The 19,805-nt window shown below is 38.6% G+C and overlaps 1 long non-coding RNA gene across 16 annotated transcripts in view; it reads left to right on the top strand.

Moving 5' to 3' along the window:
- LOC115507568 overlaps positions 1-19,805 on the top strand; it is a 53,273-nt gene that overhangs the window by 14,579 nt on the left and 18,889 nt on the right. The window contains exon 5 of one of the 16 annotated variants that reach the window (XR_003966708.1): positions 2,907-3,122. The exons of 13 other annotated variants lie outside the window; for them this stretch is intronic. This is a non-coding gene — a long non-coding RNA (uncharacterized LOC115507568). Of the gene's footprint in view, positions 1-2,906; positions 3,123-6,216; positions 6,285-14,979; positions 15,041-19,805 lie in introns of all 16 variants that reach the window. 2 more of the 16 variants (XR_003966710.1, XR_003966709.1) reach the window with 2 other exon arrangements.

The raw sequence follows: 19,805 nt of genomic DNA, 5'->3' as shown, positions 1-19,805 counted from the left end.
GCATCTATAGTCTCCTGATTTGTTCATTTTGGCCACTCTGACTGGCGTGAGGTGATACCTGAGTGTGGTTTTGATTTGTATTTCCCTGATAAGGAGCGACGCTGAACATCTTTTCATGTGCCTGTTGGCCATCTGGATGTCTTCTTTAGAGAAGTGTCTATTCATGTTTTCTGCCCATTTCTTCACTGGGTTATTTGTTTTTCGGGTGTGGAGTTTGGTGAGCTCTTTATAGATTTTAGATACTAGCCCTTTGTCCGATATGTCATTTGCAAATATCTTTTCCCATTCCGTTGGTTGCCTTTTAGTTTTGTTGGTTGTTTCCTTTGCTGTGCAGAAGCTTTTTATCTTCATAAGGTCCCAGTAATTCACTTTTGCTTTTAATTCCCTTGCCTTTGGGGATGTGTCGAGTAAGAGATTGCTACGGCTGAGGTCAGAGAGGTCTTTTCCTGCTTTCTCCTCTAAGGTTTTGATGGTTTCCTGTCTCACATTTAGGTCCTTTATCCATTTTGAGTTTATTTTTGTAAATGGTGTGAGAAAGTGGTCTAGTTTCAACCTTCTGCATGTTGCTGTCCAGTTCTCCCAGCACCATTTGTTAAAGAGGCTGTCTTTTTTCCATTGGATGTTCTTTCCTGCTTTGTCAAAGATGAGTTGGCCATACGTTTGTGGGTCTAGTTCTGAGGTTTCTATTCTATTCCATTGGTCTGTGTGTCTGTTTTTGTGCCAATACCATGCTGTCTTGATGATGACAGCTTTGTAGTAGAGGCTAAAGTCTGGGATTGTGATGCCTCCTGCTTTGGTCTTCTTCAAAATTCCTTTGGCTATTCGTGGCCTTTTGTGGTTCCATATGAATTTTAGGATTGCTTGTTCTAGTTTCGAGAAGAATGCTGGTGCAATTTTGATTGGGATTGCATTGAATGTGTAGATAGCTTTGGGTAGTATTGACATTTTGACAATATTTATTTTTCCAATCCATGAGCAGGGAATGTCTTTCCATTTCTTTAAATCTTCTTCAATTTCCTTCATAAGCTTTCTATAGTTTTCAGCATACAGATCCTTTACATCTTTGGTTAGATTTATTCCTAGGTATTTTATGCTTCTTGGTGCAATTGTGAATGGGATCAGTTTCTTTATTTGTCTTTCTGTTGCTTCATTGTTAGTGTATAAGAATGCAACTGATTTCTGTACATTGATTTTGTATCCTGCAACTTTGCTGAATTCATGTATCAGTTCTAGCAGACTTTTGGTGGAGTCTATCGGATTTTCCATGTATAATATCATGTCATCTGCAAAAAGCGAAAGCTTGACTTCATCTTTGCCAATTTTGATGCCTTTGATTTCCTTTTGTTGTCTGATTGCTGATGCTAGAACTTCCAGCACTATGTTAAACAACAGCGGTGAGAGTGGGCATCCCTGTCGTGTTCCTGATCTCAGGGAAAAAGCTCTCAGTTTTTCCCCGTTGAGGATGATGTTAGCTGTGGGCTTTTCATAAATGGCTTTTATGATGTGTAAGTATGTTCCTTCTATCCCGACTTTCTCAAGGGTTTTTATTAAGAAAGGGTGCTGGATTTTGTCAAAGGCCTTTTCTGCATCGATTGACAGGATCATATGGTTCTTCTCTTTTTTTTTGTTAATGTGATGTATCACGTTGATTGATTTGCGAATGTTGAACCAGCCCTGCATCCCAGGAATGAATCCCACTTGATCATGGTGAATAATTCTTTTTATGTGCTGCTGAATTCGATTTGCTAGTATCTTATTGAGAATTTTTGCATCCATATTCATCAGGGATATTGGCCTGTAGTTCTCTTTTTTTACTGGGTCTCTGTCTGGTTTAGGAATCAAAGTAATACTGGCTTCATAGATAATCACTCATTTTAAAATCGACTTTAAACTATTAAATCTTTTCTACAACGGAAACAAAAAGGTCCATAGTTAAAGTAGGAGGCATCTATAATATGGCCATTCCTGGGAGATCTCTACAGAGCCCATCCCTACTTTAAGCTAGTAATGCCTCCATCCAGAGTTAATAACCAGAATGCCAGTATCTGCCATTTTTCATAAAAGTAATAAAGGTCACCTTTTCCCATGAGGATGGTTTTGAGATGGTGCCTTCATAGCATAATGTTCCTCTGGAATATTTGGATAATTCTATTGACAGAATTCGAGAATTAGCCTGCACGAGGAACCTGAATGATAGGAAAATTGTCTTTTCACTAGGGAGAAGCCTGGGTTAGTACAAAGGGATTTCCCACATTCCGTGTATATTACAGCTGACTTTAAAATGACATTGGTCTTTGGGTATCTGGATGGCTCAGTCGATAAGCATCCAACTCTTGATTTCGACTCAGGTCATGATCTCACAGTTCGTGGGATCGAGCCCCACATTGGGCTCTGGACTGACAGTGTGGAGCCTGCTTGGGATTCTCTCTCTCCCTCTCTCTCTCTGCCCCTCTCCCACTTGTACTTAACTACCTACCTACCTAACATTGGTCTTGTATAAGGATAGGAATGTTAGTATGCTGTCCAAAAAAAAAAAGGTCTTCCTGTCTCTTTCTTTATATGGGCCAAAACGGGTTGTATAAATCTGGCTTTTGCTCTCTGAATCCCAGTTTTTTCCCTGGGATTTCCCTATCCTCATTATCCATTCTTTACTTTTGTGACAGCTGGGTCTGTTGCGGTTTTTTTTTTCTTTTGTCTTTCTGTTTAGGCTAGTCATCACTCCCATAGTAACACCCATGCACAATTTTTGAAAGTTTTCTTCCTGAGGTCATGTAATATCAATAACAATGATTATTCAGTTAGTTATCAGTGTCTTTTATGTTCTAGGCAAGTGTTTTACACATATTTGTTGTCTCATTTTAACTTAATAGTAATTCTGGGATGTATGATTTGTTCCTACTTTACAGATAATAAAACTGAGGATCAGAGAGGTGATGGCCACTAGCATGCCACTAGGAGCCAGTGGTGGAGCTGTATTGTGTCATACTCTAAAGATCTTGACTACCTTACTCTACTTGAAGTGGTAGAATATGACAAGCATATTCTTAGTTTTTGGGACCACCTGCCTCCTTATGGGATCCTTGTCACTGTCTTCTTCCAGGACATAGGGGCATATGTGAAGGGTTTGTTATCAAACATTTATTTATTTTTGGGAGAACGCAAGTGGGGAGGGACAAGAGGGAGACAGAGGATCCGTAGTGGGCCCTGCACTGATAGGCTGACAGCCGCAAGCCCAATGTGGGGCTCGAACTCACGAACTGTGAGATCATGACCTGAGCCAAAGTCAGACGCTCAACCGACTGAGCCACCCAGGTGTCCTGTGAAGAGTTTGTTTTCAAAGGGAGGTTCAGATGTGCAAGAGGGATGGTGTGAGGGATGTGTGGATCCCTTTAGTTTCTAAAGATGACCACTTTAGATGAACTAGCATCACAGCTATTCACTGTGTGCTTATCTTTGTCTTTTTACTTTTTATTATAACCCCCACCCTCCTGCATAATGTTTATGTTGGATGATTTCCATGAGGTTATACTTTCTTCTACACCAAACAAAAAGGAATTGCAAGAGTCAGAGTCACAACTGAAAATCCATTGCTTGCAGAATTAACTCAGGTACAGGCTCATCAGGGGCTGGAGCAGCTTGCTGTGCATGTCAGGATGTCCCAGCTGGAATTCAGCGTAAATAGTGCATTCTGTTAGCAGACAATACTGATAAAATTACTCTGTATCAAGTGGAAAATAATAGGGATACCTATCAATTAATACTTATGTAAATTTTATTGCTGGTGAGGTGTCCAGATAGTTGGCATAGGCTAAGGTTTGGCAAGGTGTGGCCCACTTGCTGGCTGCCTGTTTTTGTAAATATAATTTTGTTGGAACACAGAATCATGCTGATTCTCTGTTGTCTGTGGTTGCCTTTTGTGCTACAGTAGAGTTGAGTATTTGCAACGGACTGTATGGTCCACAGCCTTAAGCATTATCATCTGGCCCTTCACTGAAAATTTGCCAATTCCTGGGGCACCTGAGTGGCTCATTCGTTAAGTGTCTGACTTCAGCTCAGGTCATGATCTCACAGTTCGTGAGTTAAAGTCCTACATCAGGTGAAGCTTATGCCCCACTTTGGGTGAGCCCCACTTCTCTCTCTCCTTCTCTCTCCCTACCTGAGGAGACATGTCTAGAAAAGTTTTGATAAGGCTGATGTGAAAGAAATTACTGCCTGTGGTTTCCTCTAGGATTTTTATGGTTTCAGGTCTCAATTTAGGTCTTTAATCCATTTCAAGTTTATTTTTGTATATGATGTAAGAAAGTGGTCCTGTATCATTCTTTTACATGTAGCTGTCCAGTTTTCCCAGCACCATTTATTGAAGACACTAGCTTTTTCCCATGGTATATTTTTGCCTTTTTTCTCATAGATTAATTTACTGTATAATTGTGGATTTATTTCTAGGTTCTCTATACTATTCCCTTGGTCTCTGTGTCTATTTTTGTGCCAGTACTATACTGTTTTGATTACTACAGCTTTGTAGTAGTATCTTGAAATCTGGGATTGTGATACCTCCAGCTTTGTTCTTTCTCAAGATTTCTTTGACTATTTGGGTCCTTTGGGGTTCCATACAAATTTTAGTATTATTTGTTCTGGCTCTGTGAAAAATGCCATTGCTACTTTGATAGGGATCACATTGAATCTGTAGATTTCTTTGGATAGCATGGACATTTGAACTATTCTTCACCACATGAGCATGGAACATGCTTCCATTTGCTTGTGTCACCTTCAATATTTTTTATCAGTGTTTTATAGTTTTTAAAGTACAGGTCTTTCACCTCCTTGGTTATGTTTAATCCTATTTTATTATTTTGCGTACTATTGTAAAGGGATTGTTTTTAATTTCTCTTACTGCTATTTCATTATTAGTGTATAGAAACAGAACCAATTTCTGTGTATTAATTTTGTACCCTGCAACTTTACTGAATTCATTTATTCTGATAGTTTTTTGGTGAAAACTTTAGGATTTTCTATGTAAGGTATCATGTCATCTGCAAATAGCCAAAGTTTAAATTCTTCCTTACCAATTTGGATTCCTTTTATTTCTTTTTCTTTTCTTTTTAACTTTTTAAATCTTTATTCATTTTTGAGAGAGAGAGCGTAAGCAGAAGAAGGGCAGAGAGAGAGGGAGACACAGAATCCAAAGCAGGCTCCAGGCTGCAGGCTCCAAGCTATCAGCACAGAGCCTGACACAGGGCTCAAACCCACGAACTACAGGATCATGACCTGAGCCGAAGTTGGGCACTTAACTGACTGAGCCACCCAGGCGTCCCATATTTCTTTTTATCTGATTGCTGTTGTTGTGTTGAATACAAGTGGTGACAGTGGACATCCTTGTCTTGTTCCTGTTCTTAAGGAAAAGCTCCCAGTTTTTCACCATTGAATATGATGTTAGCTGTGGGTTTTTCGTATGTGACCTTATTTATGTTGAGATATATTCTCTTTAAAAATTTTTCTAATGTTTTTACTTATTTTTGAGACAGAAAGAGACAGAGCATGAGCAGGGGAGGGGCAGAGAGAGAGGGAGACACAGAATCTGAAGTAGGCTCCAGGCTCTGAGCTGGCAACAGAGAGCCCGACGTGGGGCTTGAACCTCACGGACTGTCAGGTCATAACCTGAGCTGAAGTCGGACGCTTACCTGACTGAGCCACCCAGGCGCCCCTAGATATATTCTCTTTAAACCCACTTTGTTGAGAGTTTTTATCATGAACAGATGTTAAATTTTGTTAAGTGCTTTTTCTGCATTTATTGAGATGCTGTTATAATTTTTATCCTTCGTTTAGTTAATGTGTATTACGTCGATTGATTTGTGAATATTGAACCATCCTTGTATCCCTGGAATACATGCCACTTGATCATGATTAATGTTCCTTTAATCTATTACTGAATGCGGTTTGCTGTTGCCCTATAGTTCTCTTTTTTTGTAGCATCTTTGTCTGGGTTTGGTATGATAGGTTTTTCTTTGCATGACTTGGAATATTTATGTCATTTTTTCTTATCCTTACTTTATCAGTTCTAGTGTTTATGTTCTTCACCAGCATATGTATTCTCTGCTACTTAGGCCCATAAGTGAGTCTAATATAGAGGTTACCTTAGATGGAAACACTGTCCTTAGTCAAGGTAGGAGGCAGTGGTTTTGGTAATTTGCTGTGTCAAAACCTAAATTTCTCATTCAGGATAGGAGGAATTAATCCATTGCTATGTAAAAATGAGATCTGGACAAAGGAACAGCCATCTCAGTCAAGTAAGTGATTATTTTGACATGGAAGTAAATATTTTTCTTTGACCTTTTGTTGTATGTGTTCTATTTAATCGTTTTCTTAGTAATGAACCTACCTTGCATCTCTAGAAGAAAACTTTTTACTTTATAATGATTTTGAATTAGGTTTCCTAAATTTGCTATTTTTAATGTTATTTTCTGTTTTATTTTTTACTCTTTTGTTTCTGTTTAACAGTGAGTTTTTGGTTAGGGTGGCAGTCTTTGTCAGGTGTTGAAGTTAGGGTCATTAATGAAATCTTGTTTCCTGGTCTTTTAAATTTAGCAGATCTCAAACATGTTCCATGCCATTAAATATGGTTTAGATATGGTTTAGGGGCACCTGGGTAGTTCAGTCGGTTAAGTGTCCTACTTCAGCTTAGGTCATGATCTCACGATTTCATGAGTTCAGGCCCTGCGTTGGGCTCTGTGCTGACAGTTCAGAGCCTGGAGCCTGCTTTGGATTCTGTGTTTCCCTCTCTCTCTGCCCCTCCCCAGCTCATGCTCTGTCTGTCTCTGTCTCTGTCTCTCTCTCTCAAAAATAAACAGAAGTCCTCGAAGTCTTCCAAGTAGAGAGAATTGCTTGAACTTTTTAAATTAAAAATATGAGTGACTGTTTTCATCTGGAACTTGATAGTAATGTCACTAATTAAAAATAGGATATATGATATATTTTAACTGAGACCAACACCTTAACACCCAAAAAGAACTTCTGCATCACTAAAGAAGAAAAATGTCTTGCCGGGAACAAGCTAAGGAAACAATTGTACCACCTCCCTACCTTATTGATTGATTGATTGATTGAAAGGTACCCTCTCAAAAACAAAACAAAATGACTTGCTTAGCTAGGAAGATGCATTTTTTTCCCTTAAAGACCAGCTTGACATTTTGTTCTAAGTCAAAAGTAGTTACTAAGCTCTGTTTATGTTCTATAGATGTAACCTCATTTATTGATAGCTCTAATCCAGTGATTTTTTACAAATCTTGACAATAACACACCAAAACATCCAATTGTTATTAATGTAAATATGTGTTACATATAATTGTGGTTGAAAATGCAATTTTGAAACATGGAGGAAAATACATGATTTGGCATCTCAATATCACAAAATAGGTGGGATGTTGGGGGTCACTAGATCACAGGTCTCAGCATATAGTTGTACTCACAGCTGAGATTTATTATAGCAACATAGTAAGGATATACAGCCTTTCTTTTTTTTTATTTTTTAAGTTGATTTATTTATATTGGGAGCAAGTGAGCAGGGGAGGGGCAGAGAGGGAGAGAGAGAGAATCCCAAGCAGGCTGTGCTCTGTCAGCGCAGAGCCCCATGCAGGGCTCGAAGTCACAAACCACGAGATCATGACCTGAACTGAAACCAAGAGTCAGACGCTTAACTGACTGAGCCACCAAGGTGCCGCAGTGTACAGCCTTTCTAAGGTTATTGAAAGGGAAGAAGGTGCAGGAGGGTGTGGAGGAATCCCTATGCAGTCCTCTTTCTGCTCTCCCTCCCGTGAGCAGTCACACAGAGTACATCCTCCAGCAATAGAAATGCAGCAACTTGTGTGCAATGTTTCTGCCAGGGAAGCCTGTTATAGAGGCTCAACAGGAAAGGTTTTTATTGTGGACTGGTCACATAGGTACTGTCTTGTTTAGCAGGTACCAAAATTCCACTTTCCAGAAGGAAAGTAGGTGTTCAGCATGATCCACATTATTTATACCAGTAACCTAGATACAGTGAGCCACTCTTACTAGTTAGGGAAAGTTTTCTACCAGCATAGGGACCTGTTTACCCATAAAGTTCCCAGATGCCAGCCAAGGCTAACCTTGAGAAGCAGGCCTTTCTGAGATAGTAGTCTTAGGGTTGCTTACATTAACTTTTCTCTGTGTACATGCATTGGATGTATAATAAAAGATCAAAATAAGAGCATTCTATAATTGACCACATTCAGACCCTGTTTAAGGGAAGAGGGTGGGCCACTTCGATAGGAAGAAGTTTAAATACATGATTTCCATTTTGTTGGGGACATGTGAAAAAATTGAGAGTGCCTATTTGGGACTTTTTTATGTCAAAGAGTGATCTAAGCTTATTTGTAAACTTTTTTAAACAAAATCTTTGATATATTCACTATTTTTTGCTTCCTTTTTTTTTCTCGTACTGTTGCAAAAGTTAACTGTGAAAAGTGTGATAATTCCTTTGTGCATCATTCCTTCCCCACACATGACTTTGGAATTTGACATTCAAGAAACTGTTCTTTAAGAAATAAGTCAAGGGGCGCCTGGGTGGGTCAGTTGGTTAAGCGTCCAACTTCAGCCCAGGTCATGATCTCGCAGTTCGTGAGTTCGAGCCCCATGTCAGGCTCTGTGCTCACAGCTCAGAGCCTGGAGCCTGTTTCGGATTGTGTCCCCCCTCTCTTTCTCTGTCCCTCCCCCATTCATGCTCGCTCTCTCTCTCCCTCTCTCTCAAGAAACATTTAAAAAAAAAGAAAGAAAAAGAAGTCTAGGGGCTCCTGGGTGGCTTAGTCAGTTAAGCCTCCAGCTGTTGATTTCAGCTCAGGCGATGATCCCAGGGTCATGGGATTGAGCCCAACTTTGGGCTCCGTGCTGAGTGTGGAATCTGCTTGAGATTCTCCCTCTCTCTCTCCCTTTGCCTCTCTTCCCCACTCGCATGCTCTCTTTCGAAAGAAAGAAAAGTCTTAAGGGAATGTGAAATTTTTGTTCGTGGCCTCGCATGAATTTAGTTAGAAAACTGAAAGTCGGTTTAAAATAAACTTTTCCATTTGACTAAAATTTAAAAACAGATGAACTGTGCTATCTGGGCATAATTCAATTTAGGTAATAACTATTTTTACCCATTATGAGAAATTAAAGGAATTGTTGTAAAGTCTTTGATGCATTTTCCTGGTAAAGTTAAAAATGTTGAAATCTACACACCAAAATGTTCACATTGGTTATCTTTTGAGACAGGTGTAGATTAGTAGTTGTTATTTTGGGGGGAGTGTTTTGGTTTCCTTGATTTTTTTTCATAATAAAAGTATACCATGTTGCTTAGCTTTTTGTTCAACTTGTATAAATTAAATGCCTCCTATGCCATGGATACTGGACATACAGTTGTGCATGTAGTAATTTCTAGGTTTTCTCAGCAAGTTCAGTAAGCTAAGGGAAGTATAATAGAGTTAAGAATAGGGTATGTAGGAAGGTTACTTAATAGTATAGAAGATATGAAGCCAAGATAGGAAGGGAGAGGAAGACTTTGTAACATTGGACCTCAGGGGAATTTTTACCAAAGTGATATCCTAAGGCAGAATCCCACTTTGGGAACAACTAACCAGGCTGACATTGGTAGATCTTGTTCTCTGAAGGACTTTTGGTATTGTCGGAATAGACTTAGCACCATATATGTATATATTGCCAGTAAATAATACTTTTAGGGCTTAAATTTCAACTATTGGAGGTTCCAAGGGATCTGATTTTGTGCATTAGGTGTTCTGCTAAAATTACTGTAATTTGGGGGTGCTTGGGTGGCTCAGTTGCTTAAGCGTCTGTCCAATTCTTAACTTCGGCTCAGGTCATTATCTCTCGTAGTTCATTAGTTTGAGCCCTGCATCTGGCTCTGTGCTGACAGCGAGGAGCCTGCTTAGGATTCTCTGTCTCCTTTCTCTCTGCCTGTGCCCCTCCCCTGCTCATGCACATGCACACACTCTCAAAAATAAACTTTAAAATAACTATAATTTGGGGTAAGGAATCACATCAGTCATAAATGCAGCCTTTTTCATGATGTCCTCAGATAAAATTTTGTCCATTTTTATTTCATGTTAAATTGTTGGTCATCATCCATTCCTTTCTCTCAGAGTCATAGTACTTTGGTAGCCTGAAGTAATTTCCAGATTATGTTCATTTCATAGAAACTTAAAAATTTGTTGAAGTAATGTTAAATGTCTGATTTAGGTTCTGCTTGGGCATGTCTTTGTCCCACTATGGTCCCTCTGACATTAGACCACATACAGTGAAACCTTGGATTGTAAGTTGTTCTGCAAGTGTTCCACAAGACGAGCAAACATTTCCAATAAGTTTTAACTTGATAAATGAGCAACATCTTGCAATATGAGTAGTACGTGACGCCAGACATCACATGATCAGAACTAAGCCAATGGTTCTTGAAATTCAGTTTGATATATGAGTGCTTTGGATTACAAGCATGTTTCCAGAAGGAATTATGCTCATAAACCAAGGTTTTACTGTGTAGTAATCCCAAGGGGTCAGTATATCTTGTAATTTTAGTGACTGATCTCTGATTGGTAATCTGATACTTTGGGATTGATTATTTTCTAGTTAAGAGACTGGCAGACTATGTCTGTCAGTACCTGGGATCAAATAATTGGTATATTATATAAGCATTGCACCCTGGATCTGAAATTACATTGCTGTAATGTAAGCTGTAGACTTACCCATTTTCTTTTTTTAAAATTTTTTTTTCAACGTTTATTTATTTTTGGGACAGAGAGAGACAGAGCATGAACAGGGGAGGGGCAGAGAGAGAGGGAGACACAGAATCGGAAACAGGCTCCAGGCTCTGAGCCATCAGCCCAGAGCCCGACGCGGGGCTCGAACTCACGGACCGCGAGATCGTGACCTGGCTGAAGTCGGACGCTGAACCGACTGCGCCACCCAGGCGCCCCAAAAGTTGATAAAAAAATATGAAGTTTTTGTTTATTAAAGTTCCTCCCAAATTGCCTGTCCAAAACTATTTTAATATAAGCCATAGTGCTTTTATTTAAGTATTTTATAGTTGCTTAAGTAACTTTCTTCAAAATATACAAGACTATGGACTGCTTAACCTGTAATTTAGGACTATATCACAAAACAGGTTTTCCAAAACTTTCCTTGAACACTAGGGGGGCCCCACAAGGATATCATAAACTTGATTCAATTTGCTTTATTGAATTTGTATTAAGTCTAATTTTTAACACACACAAAGTATCAAAATGTGTGATAACCTCTTTATAGAAGTAAACATTTTTTTGGGGTGGATGCCACCATTCTGTTCAGTATTAAATAAGCTTTCTGTTTTCAGAAAAGTTTTAGATTTACAAAGAAGTTACAAAGAGTTCTCATATACCCCACACTCAGTTTCCCTTATATTAACATCTTATATTACTATGGCACATTTGTCATATTCCCCCTCTCCCCAGCCCTTGTTAAACTCTAATCTACTTTCAGTCTCTGTAAATTTGTCAGTTCAGGGTACCTCACAGAATTGGAGCAGTGCAATATTTGTCCTTTTGTGTAGGGCTTGCATCACTTAACAAATCCACAGGGTTCATCATCTGTGTTGTTGCATGTGCCAGAACTTCATGTTTTTTTATGGCTGAATGATATACCATTGTATGTATATACCACATTTTGTTTAGCCATTCAGTTTGTATATGTGCCATGTTTTGTTTATAGATACATACATTAGTATATATTTATTTATATACATATTTTATTTACCATCTAGCTAATGGATAGCACTGCCGTAGAACATATTTTTGGTTAATTGTTATCACATTTCATTAGTCTGATTAAATTGGTCATAGTAAACTATGCAATAGGAAGTTATTTAACTCTTGCAATAAAATCTTGAAAATGTCTCTGGAGTATCAAGATAAAACTTCAGCCCACTGGAATTAGGAAGTATCTGTATCAATATTAGCACAATTTACCCAAAAATTAACAAAAATGTTTTCTTATTCTAGGTGTGATACCTTTGGCATCATCGTATATTTTCCTCAGTTAAAATTAAACAGTAACACTGATTGGGCGAGTAGTTTGGTGATTTAAAAAGTATTTTTCTTTTAGCCATTATTTTTAATGTAGGCTATAGTGTATGCTAGGTAGAATTGTATTATTATCCACTTCCCAAACATCTCTTTGCTTTCCTTTTTTCTTTCTTATTCTCTTCATACTTTCTCAGGGCCTTTAGTCAGTTTCTCTAGGGAAGAATAAGTTCAAATCTATACCTATCACTCAAAAAATTGTTTTCTTTCCTCCATTATACATTGTATTAAAGTATAAAAGGCATAGATATTCATTGTAAAAAATTTGAAAGAACCATAGCACAATTAAAAAAGAATGCACAGGGGCGCCTGGGTGGCTCAGTTGGTTGAGCGTCCGACTTCGGCTCAGGTCATGATCTCACAGTTTGTGAGTTCGAGCCCCGCGTCGGGCTCTGTGCTGACAGCTCAGAGCCTGCTTCGGATTCTGTCTCCCTCTCTCTCTGCCCCTCCCCCCCTCATGCTCTGTCTCTCTCTGTCTCAGAAATAAATAAACATTAAAAAAATTTTTTTTAGGGGCACCTGGGTGGCTCAGTCGGTTGAGCGTCCGACTTCGGCTCAGGTCACGATCTCGTGGTCCGTGAGTTCGAGCCCCGCGTCGGGCTCTGGGCTAATGGCTCAGAGCCTGGAGCCTGCTTCCGATTCTGTGTCTCCCTCTCTCTCTCTGCCCCTCCCCCGTTCATGCTCTGTCTCTCTCTGTCTCAAAAATAAATAAATGTTAAAAAAATTTAAAAAAAAATTTTTTTTAAAAAGAATGCACAGAGGGGCACCTGGGTGGCTTAGTCGGTTAAGCATCCAAATCTCGATTTTGGCTCACCTCATGATCTAACAGTCATGAGATTGAGCCCCACGTTGGAGCCTGCTTGGCATTCTCTCTCTCTCTCTCTCTCTCTCTCTCTCTCTCTCTCTCTCCCTCTCTCCCCTTCCCCCCCCTTACTCTCTGCCCCTCCCCCACTTGTGCTCACACATGCATGCTCTCTCTACCTCAAAATAAATAAACATTTTAAAAAATCTTTAAAAAATAAAGAATACACAGAAACAGATTGTTGGTTTCTTTCTTTCTAGTATGTATGTATATTACATAAATAATTAGTATATGTGTATTAATAAGGTTTTTAGATACTCTTGAGTGTAGTCAACATAAAATGTTAAATTAGTTTCAGGTATACAACTTAGTGATTAGATGGCTCTTGAGTTACCAAGAACATTTTCCTATCTTTAGGAATATCTTTAGGAATACACACAAGTCTTTTATTTGGGCCATGATTTTTTATATAATACTTACATATTTTTTTAAACATTAGGATTATTTTAAGTTTTTTTAAACACTTGAACATAACGTCGTTAACGTACTTGTAGAAACATTTTTCTGTGCATATCTCCTTGATTATTTGTTTTACTATAATCTTGTTAGACACTGATTATTTTTGTCCATTTTGCATCTCTTGATTAGCTAATGTGAACAAAGTCAAGTGTAAAGTAATTAGAGCAAATATTGTTCATATATCCCCTACATCTCTTCACACTTAATTCATTCTCACCTCTGACAAACATAATCATCTCATGCCCTGCTATCATCCACTATTCTTTGCTTTCCTCTCTCAGCCCTCTGTTATGAGATTTTTCTTTCTCACAAAATGATATACTTTTAATGGTCATAAGATTGTTTTACCATTTTAATTGGTTTTCCTGGCACGTTCTACCAAATACATCTATTTTTTTTTCATTTCAGTACCTCTTAATTATCTCTTATCTATTTGTTCTATTTCAGGCAGCATTCCATTTTATACAGTATTCTTTGTTTATACTAGTCTTTTAATAACAATAGTTCACGTTAGCTGAGCACACACAGTAAGCATTACACACTGTTCTACATGTGCATTAACTCAGTTTTAATGCTCAGGAAGTACATTCTAATATTATCCTTTACTTTTTCAGATGAGGTAATTGAGGTCAGTTACACTCGGTAACATTGCCCCCAAATGTCACAGAGCAGGCAGTTTGGCCCCACAGTCTCTATAGGCTCTCTCTCTCTTCTTTATCAATGATGCTTTAGTTGTGGTTCAAAAAAGAAAAAAAAATGAGGTCCTTTTCAGTGTCTGATGGTGACTGTGTTCCTGCAAGGATTAGGAACTCTTTAAGAGTATTTTTTTTTTAAGTTTAAATGCTGGTCCAGCATAGTAGATACGGTTAGAAGAGTTTAGAGGATAGGAGTGTCAGGATTAACTGGGGCACCTCTCTAGCAGAACACCTGGATGTGATCCATGTCCCCACATCTGGTTTTCAAACATGGCAGGCACAATGAGCCTCAGAAATGACCTTTAATAAAGGCCATTTCCTCCCAAGGTTGGTTTGTTTTAAAGATAGCCAAACATGATTGTTTTGATCATTTCTACTTGATATAATAATCTCACCAACACTCATGCTAGTATGGTTTTTAGTAAATTTCAGAGACAGGTTTTCAACCCAAGAGAAGTTCAGAACTTGGCCATGAATGTCCAGCCAGTAAATTGTAAACTCCTTTTTTGAACCCATGTCTTATGGTGCAAAGGCTTAAATTCTTAATTGCCCTGGGATACTACAGTGTCCTCTTCGGGCTTTGCTGATACCCTTGACATCTCTGGTGTTTCCTCTTGTGATGTCTCCACCCTGCCAATATTTTATGCACATGTTTTTGCAACTTAGCCACACTCCAGGGGGGAAGCCCTTTAAAATGAGACTTGTTCCAAAGTACTCCATTGGCTTCCCAAGTAGATATATGCCTTTTGGTTCTTTTATCTGGCTGCTGGGACAGATTCCTAGGAACCAATGCGTCATCAAGTCAATTGTTTTGCCCCAGTTTTGGAAATTGAACTCCCTCTACCTTCAGGTCTTCAGCCTCCATTTGACTCCCCATCATGTTCACTGAGGATTGTGGAATTAAGTCTCAGGTGAGGAGTCATACTATCCCATTTGGGAAGAGGGCTTTCTGTCAGAGGGGAAAATTTTTTATTCATTTAAACTACAGAATAAATTATGAACTATATGCATTAGCCAATTGATTGATTTTAAAGAAAACTCATTAACACCTGGGTGGCTCAGTTGGTTAAGTGTCCGACTTCAGCTCAGGCCATGATCTCATGGTTCGTGGGTTTGAGCCCCACGTCAAGCTTTGTGCTGACAGCTCAGAGCCTGGAGCCTGCTTCAGATTCTGTGTCTCCCTTTCTCTCTACCTCTCATCTGCTTGCACTCTGTCTCTCTGTCTCAAAAATAAACAAACATAAAAAAAACTTTACAGAAAACCCATTAACAACATAGCTTTACTATGTCCTGAGTATCTTATGTCTATATTCCTATTGATTATTTTTTGAAGTTTATTTATTTATTTTGAAAGAGAGAAAGAGAGAGTGCACGCAAGCAGGGGAGGGGCAGAGAGGGACATAGAGAGAATCCCAAGCAGACTCCAAGCTGTCCTCTCCATCCATGAACCATGAGATCATGACCTGAGCCAAAATCAAGAGTCAGACGCTCAACCTACTGAGCCATGCAGGTACCACTATTCCTATTGATTATTATGTACCATGGGCATTGCAGATATTCTCTTCCCCACATTCTCTAATGAGTTAATTATAATTGGTGTTAATATCATCTAAATTATACGTATCATGAAAGTGTGAATGGGGAGAGAGAATTTCAATGAGATCAGAATGTTTTTAAGTTATAGTTTGAATTTGAAGGCTCAATTTATGGCATTTCACATTCCAAGGAAAGCTTTGAATTATTTAGGATTCAGTTAACTCAGTTATATCACAGAATGATAAGCATGGCTAACCTTCACACATGAAAATTTCCCAATATCATCCTGGCCACAGATGAGCTGTATGCACGCATGTCCTTGTCTAAGAGAAACATAGGGTTCCTTAGCAGTTGCACTTTTGATTCAGTGAAAGTGCAGTTAGGCTCCTCCAACAAGACAGTTTTTCTAAGTAAGATTTTTTTTTTATGTGACATTTTAATCTTATTCTCAAGTTAGCTAATATACAGTATAGTCTTGGCTTCAGGAGTAGATTCCATGATTCGTCACTCACATACAATACACAGTACTCATCCCAGCAAGTGCCCTCCTCAATGCCCATCACTCATTTTCCCCACCCTGCCACCCCCATCAACCCTCAGTTTGTTTTCTGTATTTGAGTCCCTTATAGTTTGCCTCCCTCTCTGTTTTTATCTTATTTTTCCTTCCCTTCTCCTACACTTATTTGTTGTTTCTTAAATTCCACATATGAGTGAAATCATATGATATGTCTTTCTCTGACTGATTTCACTTAGCATAATACCCGCCAGTAAGCTTTTTTTTTCAATAGGAAAGAAAACAGCTGTGCACAGAGGGAGATTTGAACACTGTGTTCTTCAAAGATACCTGTGGCAGTGGTTGGGGCTGTTAGTGCTCACTGCCCTGACAGAAACTTGCTTTGGCAGGGTAGAAGGACAGTGGGCTTTGGGTGTCAGATTTTGTGTCTCTGGTGTTGACTGCAGCTTTCTTGAAAGTCAGGCTGTACTCCTTCTCCAGGGACTCCTGAAGTGGTGGAATTCTCTAATGCCTAATTAGTCTTAGTTCCTATCTTCAACATGTTTGCTGTCTGAAAATGTTCTAATAGGATTTTGTTGCCTTTAGTGCCCCTGCTCTTTGGGAACCATATGATTGCAATAGCATTTCCACCCATTGGTTTCAAGGCCAGTTTTCCTGCAAGCAGACAAGAAGTTGTTTTAGTGTAGTGCTAGCACTTTTTGTCTTAGCCAACTGGTGTTCTTTTTTTTTTTTTTTAAGTTTATTTATTTTGAGAGAGAGAGCCCGCATGTGCACGTGTGCATGTGCGAGGGAGGGAGAGAGAGAATCCCAAGCAGGCTTCACACTGTCATCCCAGAGCCCAACATGGGGCTCAAACTCACAAACTATGAGATCATTACGTGAACCGAAGTCAAGAGTTGAATGCTTAACCTACTGAGTTAACCAGGTGCCCCTAGCCAACTGGCGTTCTTCTAAAAACACCGGGGTTCTCAACTATCCCCTGATGGGCTGGGTTGTATTTTTCTAGTTTGTTAATGTCTATTACTATTGGTAGCCATTATTGTTCATTTCAAGCATTCTACTGCCTAAGACATATTACTTAAATTTTCATAAAGTTAAGATTATACAGATAATTTCCTACATTGGTAGTGTAGCTAAGCTTAGCAATTTTTTAATAAACGCTTTTGGGATATTTTGTTTTCTTAAAAGTGTGCTAATGTCATACTTCTCTGACTATCCATCTGCCCTTCCTAAGTATGCTCTTGTAGACCCTGTATTGTATTGCTGACAGCCACCGCTGGAGAATTGCTGTCCTGAAGTAGAATAAAGATCTCAGACATGGTGCTGCTTTTATTTTTCTAGCTTAACTGATTCTTTACATGGGACTTAACATCCAGTCAGCAGCTAAACTCAGCAAAGGATTATCTTCCCATGTGTATGGTTGTAATGAATTTCCAATTTTGGTTTCTGTATGGACAAATGAGAAGCAAGTAAATCTTTTATATGTAACTGCAACCTTGTCCTTCTAGTGCAGAGCTCTGTTCCAAGTTTAGACCTAGTAAAATTTTGCTGCTTATTAAAAAATACTGCATCTTAAGGGCTTTTGATTTTTGGAATTATGTATTCATTCATATACATATAAACACACAGGGATACACATCAGCCACTATGTTTTAGGTGCAATGTTTAATATTAGTTAGAAAGCCTATTTCCTAGTTGGGCTACTTCCATCCTGTGCAAATAGTACAATCAAGTTGCCCAGTAGGATTACAGACTGGGAGTGCCTGGGTGGCTCAGTCAGTTAAGTGTTTATTTCTGCTCAGGTCATGATTTCGCGGTTCATGAGTTTGAGCCCTGCATCGGGCTTCGCACTGATGGTGCAGAGCCTTCTTAGGAGGATTCTGTCTCCTCTCTCTGCCCCTCACCTGCTCACTCACTATCTATCTCTCTCTCTCAAAATAAATAAATAAACATTAAAAAAAAGATTATAGCCTGGACACCCATTTTCGAAATACTGAAGCATTAACTGTGTTCTATAGTGCAATAATGTAGTCTTTTGCTATCAGATAACAATTTTCTGTGGGAAATTTGATATTGTAATCAGATGCTATGATAATACTGGAAACCTGGATAGCTATACTTCTACATATTTATGTATTCACATTAGCTCATGTTACTAATGTCCTATACTTATAGCTTCAGTCATCTTCCCTTCATTTGACAACACTGCCTAGAGGCTTACAAACAACAGTATGGGTTTATGGAGTTCCTAATGGTCTATTCTGCATTGCCCCTTTAGAGATGTCATTACATACCCACTTCTCAGGGTATTTTCCAGTTGCATTTCATTAGGATCCCTCAATTCTATGCCAATACAATGAGGCTTTAAAGAATTCGCTGCAAATTATTTTGCTTTAGTGTTGTTACCTGTGTGGCTCAGCACATTACAGTGCTTTACATGTGTAACTGTTCATTGTTTAGTTTTAGTTCAGTGTTGCTATTTAGATTGGGTATATTCTAATAGTATTAGCTATTTAACTGCCTTTTGCCCCTTCAGTTCAGTTGACCGCCTGGAATTTTGTCTGTTACCAAAATATTAAGTATTAGGATCTGCCAACCATGGGATGAGTAGTTTTGGAAGTACTGTTATTTGCCATATTATGAAACCGTAAGTCCATGAGTTGTTATACTGCCATTGTTGACTTAATAAAAAAAATGTACCCACAATTTTATCGTGGTGTGCTCTCATTATTTGTTGAATAGTATTAATCTAAACCATAGTCACCATGATGATTCAAATCTATTTGGAAAGTCTTAGACTTTTTCCACATTAAGACAATTTTGGGTTCAAGCCCTGTGTCGGGCTCCACACTGTCAGCTCGGGGCTTGGGATTCTCTCTCTCTCAAAATAAATAAATAAACTTAAAAAAAAAAGACAATTTTGCTATTCCACTGTCTTGTTTGGTTGTGAGTTATCATATTTTCCTATCTGTTGCCAGAAAGTATATGTTGTCTAGTTGTTGACTCAGCAGTTCCTTTGTCCTGTAGATACGGTCCTGCAAGGATTTTTTTTTTTTTTTTTTACCACCTGTGGTTAAATGTAGGAGTACCTTCTGTTTTTGAAGTTCTGTAGTGACGGTTCTTTGTCGAGTCTTGCCTCTGGTACTTCACTACTAGATCATTATTTAGCCCAACTATAATATGGGATCTTGTTTTGACTCCACGGTGTTACTGGAAAACTTATATCTCCTAGTGGATGAAAATATTTCAGTGGTAGGGCTAATCTCCATGTAGTTGGTATTCCTTTGTCTCTAATCTTTGTTTACATGTTTATGTGTTATACCTATACTTACTGGGCAGTTTGATCCTTTACAAATCCTTTACCTTCACACATGGCCAAGATACCAGTAACCACTATTTGGGGGCAACCTGTCAATGGACTTATAGCTAACAAGTGTCCTCTCAATTTTGTAATAAGGTTAAATGCTTTAGAAGATTAAACACCTATCTTAGCAACCCTGCTAATCAGATTGACTCTGAATAAGGCAATTAACTTAAAAAAAATAATAATCATGACATCATTCATATACCCTGAAATTCACCTGTTTACTTTTCAGTGGCTTTTAAATTTTTTTTTTCAACGTTTA

This window comes from Lynx canadensis, chromosome X, assembly GCF_007474595.2.
Source record: "Lynx canadensis isolate LIC74 chromosome X, mLynCan4.pri.v2, whole genome shotgun sequence".
Classification (NCBI taxonomy): domain Eukaryota; kingdom Metazoa; phylum Chordata; class Mammalia; order Carnivora; family Felidae; genus Lynx; species Lynx canadensis.
Note: the sequence above shows the minus strand (reverse complement) of the source record. Positions and strands in the feature narration are given on the sequence as shown.